The sequence below is a fragment of the Tenrec ecaudatus genome, chromosome 15 (genome assembly GCF_050624435.1).
Source record: "Tenrec ecaudatus isolate mTenEca1 chromosome 15, mTenEca1.hap1, whole genome shotgun sequence".
NCBI classification, from domain to species: Eukaryota; Metazoa; Chordata; class Mammalia; order Afrosoricida; family Tenrecidae; genus Tenrec; species Tenrec ecaudatus.
Window position 1 is genome coordinate 102,589,920 of NC_134544.1, and position 11,429 is coordinate 102,601,348.

Sequence of the window (11,429 nt, forward strand, 5' to 3'; positions counted from 1 at the left end):
GGGATGTTGTCACAGAATGTCGGAATACCTCATTTATTGCCTAGAATTATTCTGCATTTTCTTTCCTGAGACTCTGCCTCTGTTGAGTCCTTTCCTCAGAAAAATATCCCTTTATACCACATACATATCAGTTTTCACTATCCCTGGCCAGGCTAGCATGTCCACCTTCAGGTCACAGATCACATGGAAGAGAAGAACTTTGTTCAAGGAACCAAAAGTCACCATAGATACGTCACCAGACCAAATAAGACAACATTTGGAACCAAGAACTACAAAGACCCTATCTTGTAAAGAATCGTAACCCCACCCTAATTTGTATTCACTGACCATCCCTGTGAAATGTGTTAAACATTCATCATCCTATACATTACATCCTATAAATACCAATTTATTGGTATAGTTGCCTAAAACTGTAAACTTGGTCCACTGTCTTCTTCGGGAGCTTACCTTGGGGAATCTTCCTGCTCAGTCCTTGCTCGCTCCAAGGAAAGCAGACCCCTGTCACTGTCATGCAGCTCCTGTCTTTGTTTCTCAGCAAGAGTCATGTTGGTACCATGTCACACATTTCTTTTTTTAAAAAATTGTTTTATCAGGGGCTCCTACAACTCTTATCACAATCCATATATACATCAGTTGTGTAAAGTACATTTGTACAGTCATTGTCCTCATCATTCTCACAACACTTGCTCTCCTCCTAAGCCCCTGACATCAGCTCCTCAATTTTCCCCTCCCTACCCACCACCTTCCCTCATGAACCCTTGATAATTTATAAATTATTATTTTGTCATATCTTTCCCTGTCTGACTTCTCCCTTCACCCACTTTTCTGTCGTCCATCCCCCAGGGAGGATGTCACATGTAGATCCTTGTACTCAGCTCCCCCTTTCCTGCATGCTTTTCACACATTTCTTTTTCCTGAGTGCTTTTCAACATAAAATTATAATTTATCTTCTAGAGTCGCTATGAGTCAGAATCAGCTGTATGGCAGTGAACTTCACGTTGGTAAGAAGATGATGGGGTCATCCTTTCGCTTTTCAGTGTCTGAGAAGGCTAGGAACATCTGTACTTTATTCCATGGGCTTCTAATATGCAAAGTACCTCATCCATTTCCAGGTGAAATTTCAAGCATAGTGAAAAATGTTACATCACGAGCAGAGTTCTGTAGGATCCCTGACCTTGTCCATAAGTCATGAATTTCCTGTGGAAAGTCTTCTGCCTAGTGGTCACTTCTCACTAGTCGTGTCAAGATTCCAAAAATAGGTTGCCATAGGATTCCATTACTTGTCATCAGTGATTATTTTCCCTTTTCCCGGTTGTCCAAGATTTGGACCCAGGAGTGATGAATCCCTCACAGATCCTCTCCCTAAGCTTCACGGTGCCTGATGACTCCATGTTGCCAGAGCTGGAACTCCCAAAACCTGCAGAAGAGGTTTTAGTAGTTTGTGAGCGATATATTCTACTAGAAGAAACCCCACCCATCCATAAGGAAGTGATGCTCAAGCTCCAGAATGCCCACCAAGCAGTTCTCGCTGCAGCTGAGCACAATGACCCCGAGGCCACAGCGGTCCATTGCTGTGTGAGAGCAACAGTGAGAGGACTCAGTGCCGTCACAAACACAATGTCCCTGACATAATGACAGTGATCTATAGGGATCACATGGTTTTAGAAAACACAGGGATAAGACTTCTGGAGCCAGAGCAATGGGGAGGCACAGGACCATCTTGCCAACCTCTAAGGTTTCCGTTCCCTCCAAAATATTTGCTCCAATAATGACCTCTTCCTTAATATTTATAAAAAACCCCAAAGATATTGTAATTTTCATTAATTTGTAGATTTTATTCATACACTAAATCGCATGTGTGCAAGTATACCTTTTTTATGAATAAATGCTGTTTGCCTCATTGGTAGCTATGGCATGTATTTAAGGATTTTATATCCTGGATTGGTGTATGGGACTGAATGAACATGAAAGCACCCAATTCATAGAAACCCTATAAGACCCTGTGGATTGCCAAGATTGTAATAGTTTAAGCTGCAAAGAACTATGCCTGATTTCTCTACAACAGTAGAAAACTGGATAATTTTAATTGCCCTTTCATGGGCCCATATTTTTCTATAATTTCCAAGTTCCACAAATTTGAAAGTTCTGTGGGTACATTGATTAAATTACTGACCAAATATCACTTCATGATTTGGAGCAGTGGGACAAAAAGAAAAACAACATATCGTGGATTATAGAGCCCAAGCCAAGTTTTTTTTTCAATGTGGAAGGAAACTGCCAACTTATATGGATAATTTGCAGCACGTGATTAAAAACGCCGTCTACAAAGGGATACTCCAGGAGTTATATAATCATTTATCAATTTGAGGATTAAGAATGTAGGAGTGGAGTCTAGCCTGTCAATCAGATCATAGCCAATGAGGCTTCTGTGTGGGCATGGCCTTCTCATGGGAATTCTGGGAAATCCAGTATTTCCTCCTTTGAGGCAGGAAAGACTCTCTCTCACTACTTCACACTTTGGGAGACATAGCAGCTGAGAGGACACATGAACCCATCCTGTGCAGCCCTGGGCACTGGGGAAGTCATTGGGAGACCCCTGCCAGAGCTGAGATGTTTCCAATGACACTGGATGCAAAGACTTGCTACCCACTGGCCTGTGATCTTCTACGTTCGGCATCATTGCATGTGTTTCGTGAGTCTGAAGAGACTTTATAGATTGCTGTTGGACATATAGGCTAATATCAGACTTATGGACTTGATCTGGACTGGGCTGGGCCATTTTCTCAATGTTCAATTGTTCTTGTATATAAATCTACTTCTTATACACACAGAGATGAAAGTGACCTGGACTGAAAAAAAGAAAAGAAAGAAAGTGACCTGGACTAATGTGCAGAGATACACGCAGTCGGAATCTTATGTTGATCAGACACCCACCAACCCCAGATGCCATGAGATGACAGGCAGTCTGCTGAAGTGACCAGGATCAAATGATTACATTCCAGCCTACATGGGAGAAAATACTCAATTCAGTGATCTCCAACTGGCAACTGGGAGACTGTCCTGTGCTTGAATATCTGGATATTGACTAAACCTCTGGGTTGTTTTTGTAACCTTGCCATTACTTATCCCTTCAGCAGAATCTTCTCAAAAGAAGCCATTTGAGTACCACTCTTTAATTGTATTTCAACCTTAAAAAATTAGAATATATTAGAGATTATACTGTGGTTACAAGTAAGAAGGAAAATACATGAGGTCAACTCTTAGTCTGGAACTTTTTGCAAACACTGATATGAGGGATAGACATGAAGGAGAAATCTAAATGGGAAATAAGCTTTAAAATGGCACTTTCAGAGATAGTGTCACTGCTTGCATTGTCAAAACTATGAATAATTTTCCAAACTGGATCAATCTGTGAGCTTGGTTAATTAATTCAAGGTGAGTTCTCTGAGCAGTTATTCAGTGGCCATGCACAGACCACAACTCGAGAGACTGAGCAGGAATATTCAGACTTCACAAGCACCCATTTCACCTGGGGTAAGGCCACTTCAGTGGCCATGACAAGCCCTAAATGTGGAGGTAACATTCCACCCTTGGTCTGTGAAAGCCAGCACATCTTCAGGCAGTGCTGTAACTCCTCTGAAAAAGCAGAGTTGTGGTCAAAGACGCTATTGCTCTGTGTTCTCCTGTGCCTGGTGACAGTTCCCCAAGGTGAGGGTCTCAGATAGCAAAGCTGGTTTATGGGGCCTGTGGTGAGTGCATGTGACTGACAGGAACTTATTCTCTTTATTTCTAGGTGTACTGTCCCAGGTGCTGCTTCAGGAGTCTTTTCTAGGTCTGGTCAAGCACAGCCTATTGTTCTCCCTCACCTGTATGGTCTCTGGTTACTCCATCACCAGTAGCTACTGCTGGAGCTGGCCCTTGGGGAAGAGTCTGCAGTGGTAGGGCCCCATATGCTATGGTGGTGATACATAGTATCACTCATCCTTCTGAAGTCCACTCTCTAATCACCAAAGACAATTACAAGAACCAGTTCTCCCTTTTGTTGAGTTCCCTGACGGTACATAACACAGCCCTGTGTTATTGTGCAAGGTACACATCCATTGTGGGGACTCAATGTGAGCCCAGACACAAACTTCCCCTGAAAGGGAGGCAAAGAGCAGCAGGAGGCACTAAAGACCCAAAACATCACAGGTCCCCACCCTAGACAGGCACTGAAGAGCGGTCGGGAGGATTTCCTGTTGGAGTCTGCATGTTCTCTAACTGGCTCTCAGCATCTCCAGGGACAGTTTTCACTATTCATTTCTTCCCTACATTTTCTAATCATCACTGCTAACTTGAAAGGAGGAACTAGTAAACTCTGTTTGCAGTAGAAATATTAACATGACTCTGACCCTTAATTATCTTTCTATATGACCCATTTTATTTTTATTTTTGACAAGCAGATTATCTTTCTCATTCTCATCCTACGTGTCACGTAAAAACGTCTAACAATGAATGGAAACACAGGCAGGTAAACACTCATGAGTGCAATGCATTGTTTAAAATTACTTGAGCTTAAAGGGTGACATTGATCTAAAGTGTTTATATTCCAGACCTGTTGTGAAGGCATTGTTTATTTGTTTTTGCCATTATTTTTGGACTTGTATGTAAGAATAGATGTTTTTCTTTTCTTAAAAATCATTTTGTTGGGGGCTTGTACAACCCTTATCACAATCTGAACATCCATCTATTGTGTCAAGCACATTTTTATATTTGTTGCCATCATCATTTTCAAAATCTTTTCTTTCTACTTGAGGCCGTGGTATCAGCTTCTCATTTCCCCCTCTCACTCCGCCAACCCCCTCCCTCATGAACCCTTAATAATTTATAAATTATTATTACTTTGACATGTCTTACACTGACTGATGTTTCCCTTTACTCACTTTTCTCTTGTTAGTCCCCTGGGAGGGGGTTATAGTTAGATCATTGTGATTGGTTCCCCGTCTCTTCCTACCTTCACCTTCCCCTCTTAGTATGGCTACTCTCAATATTGATCTGTGGGGTTTATCTGCCCTGGATTATCTGTGTTTCCAGCTCTTACCTGTACCCATGTACTTGCTCTGGTCAAGCCAGATTTGTAAGGTAGAATTGGGGTCATCATATGGCGGAGGGGGGAAGAGAGAAAAATTTTTATGTTTCATTGGTGCTATACTGCACCCTGACTGGCTTGTCTGCTCCCAGCGACCCTTCTGTAAGGGGTTGTCCAGTTGGCTAGAGATGGGCTTTGGGTTTCTACTTTGCAGTCCCCCGCAGTCACAATGATATGATTTTTGTTCTTTGATGCCTGATACCTGATCCCTTTGACACCTTGTGATCACACAGGCTGGTGTGCTTCTTCCATGTGGACTTTGTTGCTTCTCATCTAGATGGTCACTTGCTTATCTTCAGGCCTTCAAGATCTCAGATGCTATATCTTTTGATAGCCAGGCAACAACTGCTCTCTTCACCACCTTTGCTTATGCACCTGATTTCTCTTCAGCAATCATGTTGGGAAGGTGAGCATCATGGAATGCCAATTTAATAGAACAAAGTGTTCTTACATTGAGGGAGTACTTGAGTAGAGCTCCAATGTCCATCTGCTACCTTAATACTAAACCTATAAATATACGTACATAGATCTATTTCCCTATCATCATAAATATATTTACATATGTACATGCCTGTATTTAGACATTTATAAATGACCTTTGCCTCCTAGCCCTTTCTTCTATTTCCTTTTACTTTCCTCTTGTCCCACTATCATGCTCAGCCTTCATTTGGGTTTCAGTAATTCTTCTCGGTTACATTGCTTGATCAAGCCCTACACCCTCAATGCCATCGATTTTAGATAACTTCTTGTTCCTTTGTCCCTGGCATTGATAACACCCATTTTCACTCCCTATGTCCCTCCTTATGTCCCTCCCTATGTCCCTCCCCTGGAATCATCGTTCCTGTTGTTTTCTCCTCCAGATTAGATGGTTTTCCTTAAAAAGTATAATTCAGTGCCACTTCACTTATGGGTAATGTTTCTTTAATAAACACTACATACACAAAATTTTGTATCTTATTTCTTCTTATGTGAACTTCTGGTAGTTTTTTTATCTTGCAGCATTGCATTTAATTTGAACTATAAATTTACTAGTAAACATTTGTTATACTCTTTTTAAAATTAAATGTATTAGGACAAATTAACATAAGTACGTTCTTTTTATCTGTTTTTCCCACCCATCAGTCAGTTCTAGTATTGTTATGAAAACAATCCTTAGTTTTTTCTGGTGACTTGAATACTGCTTTGATTCTGGAAGTTATAATATTGTTGAATATTGGAGAATTTTAATGGCTTTCCTTTAGTAAGACAGTCTAGGAAGAACTCATGATGATTTCTCTTCAAAAATTAGCTAATGGAAACTTTATGGGTAGCAATAGAACATTATCCAGTATGCTGCTGGAAGTTGAGCCACAAGTTCAGAATATTTTCAAAATATAACCTGGAAAGTGCTGATTCCTCAAGGTAAAGACATCCTTGGTGACATGGATGGAGAAACGGTTTCAGGACTTTCATTGCTGATGTGATAGGACTAAAGCGAGAAGCTGTAGTATGCATGACAAAATTATGGGCATTCCGTAGGCTTAGAGAAATACCAGAAAGAATGACCCACTCAGGGATCAGTCTCTGGGACATCAAGGTTAGTTGGCACAAAGAAGTCCACAGAGACAATGAGGTAAATTCTACATTATTGAACAGTGATAGAAGTCTTCAGAACTTGTGAGGATTCTTTTAAGGTGCAGCCATTCACCTGTCTCTTCCCCCGAACAAATAAGAGTCGAGGTGACCACAGACTAAATCCAATGGAATAGCGTGGAAACACTAAATCCAATGAAATAATGCGCCATACAGAAATCAGCCTACAAAATCCTGAGGCCAGAAGAAGATGCCATCTGCCTACCATTATCGACCAATCTAAGAGGGGTCATGAGAAATAAATAAATAAGCAAAGGGGTATAGGTTCTACCATCACATTAGTGATGGGTTAAGTAAATGTTTGGTCAATTATAGCAGGCTAATTTTTAAGTTAATCATATTTTATGGCCCACAAATAATGTCATAAATATAAAAATGGCCCTTGGAAGGATAAAACAAAATCAACATTTCCCTACCCTTACCTTAGGAGGCCTGGATAAAGTGGTGAAATATGTAGAACACCATTTTAAAAAGACAGGGCTTACTGGTTGGATAGAGACTAGTGGAATCCGTGAGCGATTAGACCTCAGTAACCCTTCAGGCTTGGGACAATACTTATTCCAGTTGTTCAATGTTTCACTGAACTGTAGATAGCATGGTGAGAAAAAAAAACACAAGGGAGCACACACTCAGGATGATTGACCATTTGAAAAAAAATGGCAGCATTTATCCAAGTACAAAATACTCTGCCAGAAGAAGTAGTAAAAACAAAGTAATACAAATTGGAAACCAGGGGGTAAGTGGGAGAAGTGCTATTGTATTATGGGGATTGCAATCCATGACATATAAGAAAATGGGTATGGATTGTTGAGAGGAAAGCAGATTTGCTCTGTTAACATTCATCCAAGTCAAGGTAAAAACTAAATAACATAAGATGCTAAAGAAATTAATGTCTATAAAATAAGACTATGGAATTATGAAGTATGCTTCCAATACACTTGGAATTTTCATAAATCACTAGAATGCTGAATATTGATATCTTGAGTATGCAAAACTTTAAATGGATTGATGTTTTGGGAATCCATAAATCTATGGTTTACTGTTTCTGGAATGAAAAATTGAAGAAAAAATGATCTTGTAGTCATTGTCCAAATCATTTCATCCTGAAATACAACGTTCAAAGTCAGTGAAAGGTTAATATCCATAGACTGCCAAAGAAGACTAATTTAAAGTTTACTGAAGTTTAAGATGAAAAAATGAAAATTTTTAATGAACTGCTGCATTCTAATATTTAATCACATGAAAAATCAGGAGTCACTATAATTTCCATTAGTGATTGAAATACAAAGTTTTAAAAAAGTTGTCACAAAGATTCAAAAGTTTCAAAATGCAACTTTGTTGATTGAATTTTAGGGATTGCATGATAGATAGAATTCTTCATGACAAGTAATTTATTAATCACAAGCCTTACTTTTAAATACTCCACCACATGAATATGCAAATAATCAGAGATCTACTAGATCAAATATGAGTATGTTGTGTTTCCCGAAGGATCATTTAACTAGCATACCCTCCCCGACAGAAACGCTGAGGAGACAGCTCTCACACCATGGACTGGATCTTGAGAATCCTCTTCTTGGTGGTGGCAGCTACCGGGCAAGAAGTCACCGGTCTCAGGGAGGAGGAAGTGGTTGTAGCTACTCTAGATTGATTTTGTCCACCTGTCTTCACTCAACAGGCAGTGACTCTGAGGTCCAGCTGGTCCAATCTGGTGCTGGATTGAAGAAGCAGGGTGCTTCAGTGAAGATCTCCTGCAAAAATTCTGGACACTCACTCACCAGTTACCTTATTGGCTGCGTGAGGCAGACCCCTGGACACAGGTTTGAGTGGATGGGAGAGATCTTCACTAGTAATGATGGAACAAGATACCCACCAAAGTTCCAGGGCAGAGTCACCATGACCAGGGAAACAGTCATAAGCACAGCCTGCATGGAGCTGAATGGTCTGAGTTCTGAGTTCTGAGTATTGTATGAAGGCACTCAGTGAGATAACCCAGTGAGACAGCTGTGCTGGGCTCACAGAAGATAGTCCACCAAGGTACAGGCTGCCAAATTTTTCAGTTGGGTAATCAATAGGACAAATAGAAAAAACAAACATGTATTTACTTAAGTTGTTTGAGACAGTTCCCAATGCATGTCGCCCAAAATAAAAATTTAGGGAGGCGGGAGGGGGACAAAGGTCCCTTACAGATTTATTTATTTTCCCATTGGGAAGAAGAGCCTAGGATCCAGTTGGAGCCAGTGAGCTTGGTAGCAAAGCAGATTCTGTATGCAAGGGTTTATTCCAAATAAAATGTATACGCATATGATTGGTTAATCAGTGGATTGCTGCAAACAAGTTCTCTAAGCAATACAGTTGTCTTAGTTTCCTTAGAGAGTCTTTAAAAAGAAAGAAAGAATGAAAAGCACGGTCTGTGTTTTGTACTGTGTGGAAGAAAAGTATTTTGAACCGAAGGCTATTATCGCGTATTTAAGAAACTCAAGGGGACATGAAACTTTGGCTGCTCAATATAAAATGGTGGTTTTTAGATGAATTGAGCATTTTAAGGAAGGTCTTGAAGATCTCAAAGATAGATTCCAAGTAGAGGTCAGATCAGAAGTTTATGGAGAATGGTGGGACTGCTTTTATTTTTGTTTGTTTACTTATTGTTGTACAGGTTTTATATTGTGTCATTTCTGGGTGGGCATATGGTTGTCATGGGGCTAAGGATTAATCCTGCTAAGAAAACTGAAAATTGCATTGGTAAGAAAAATGTCAATGATGATTGACTTTACATAACAACACAAAACATGTCAATGCTTTGAGAGTAGTAAAGGTTATCCTAGGAAATTTTATTGTAAAAGACTCTGCCATGTTGGGTGAGTTGAAAACTGTCCAAATACCTATTATTAGGAGACTGGATAAATAAACTCTGATACATACACATAGTGGAATATCATGCATTTCTGAAAAACAGGGATGGATGGCATTATGAAACACCACATGATGTGAAGGGACTTGGAAACCATTATGCTGAATGCAATTAGTTGATCACAAAAGGACAAATATAGTATGTGTCCACTATTGTTTGCTAAACACCAAGATGAAGGAAGGCTTTTACCCTCAGGCTGTGCAATATTCTGAGCTGGTCTCCCAAGCAACAAGGTAGAGAGCCTGCCAAGTGCTCATGGAACATAAATCACCTGCTTTATATGTACGTGTTAAAAATCTCTCTGACAGAGGATATTTCATCTAAACTGGGGTCAGATTTTCAAGCAAGGGCTAGAAGAACATTCAGTTGCTGCCATACAACATTGTACTAAGGTCACTCAGAATCAGTAGACACATCTACAATACTGGATTGAGACTATACTTGTGTAGTCTTGGGATCCAATCCCAGTAGCCACAAAGTCAAGGGAACAGAAAACAATATTGGCTAAATGTGTGTTAGAAACATCTGCAACTTAAATGGTCTTGAATAGAAATTATATGACTTTGACTACAAAGGATTATCTTCTGAAGTGACTGCTGGCATTGGAGCCTCTGCTCATTTGGTTAACTTTGCAGTGGTTCTCAACCTGTGGATCATGACCTCTTTGGCAGATCGAACGACCCTTTCACAGGGGTCACTTAAGACCATCGGAAAACACGTTATGATTTACATTATGATTCATAACAGTAGCAAAATTACAGTGATGATGTAGCAACAAAATAATTTTATGGTTGGGGTCAGCAACATCATGAGGAACTGTATTAAAGGTCGTGGCATTAGGAAGGTTGTGAACCACTGCTTTACAGGAGCACATCAAGTAGTGGGAATTTCTTTAAATAAAAAATACTATGGAACAAAAGGTCCTGTTCCAGGCTATTCTGTTCCAGCAGTAGTACATAGCTTTATAACAGCGTGGGGGAAAGACCATGAAAAAGATGCATTAAAAATCAGAGTAACGCAGTTTTCATCAGTGCCTGTATTTGCGGTCGGCGATAGCTATGACATTTTTAATGCATGTCAGAAAATATGGGGTGACGATTTCAGACATGTAATAATATCAAGAAGTACAGATGTGCCACTAAAAATCAGACCTGACTCTGGAAATCCTTTGACATTGTATTGAAGGTTTGGGATATTTAATTTCGTTCCATGTTATAGAGAATTCAAAGGGTTACAAGTTATTGCCACCTTACCTAAGAGTTATTTAAGAGAATGGAATAGATATTAATACCCTATAAGCAAATTGTATAAGGGGTGAAAGGAAAAAAGGGGAGTATTGAAAATATTTCCTTTGTTTCTGGTGGAACTTTGCTACAGAAGTTAACAAGAAATCTCTTAAAATATTCCTTCAAGTGTAGTTATGTGGCAGCTTATATATTTAAATCTATAGTTCTATTGGATCAAACATAAATGTACAATTACTGCTATTATCAACTTCGATACCTTCATATCAGCTCCCCCTATCCACTCCCGCCCCAACCCTGGAACCACCCCCCCTGCAGAACCCTCAATATCTATCTATCTATCTATCTATCTATCTATCTATCTATCTATCTATCTATCTATCTATTTTTTGCTGTAACTTCCACCACCCCTTGCATCCTATCACCTGAAATTCTGATGTTTGTTCCCTTTGAGTGGTCTCATACAGTCACCATTGCTGTTAGTTTCTCCCTCCCCCAACTCCACACTTCCCCA

At 39.9% G+C, this 11,429-nt stretch overlaps 1 pseudogene; it reads left to right on the forward strand.

Moving 5' to 3' along the window:
- The first annotated feature begins 8,309 nt into the window (after positions 1-8,309).
- LOC142427652 (nicotinamide phosphoribosyltransferase pseudogene) lies at positions 8,310-11,141 on the forward strand (annotated as a pseudogene).
- The last annotated feature ends 288 nt before the right edge of the window (positions 11,142-11,429 follow it).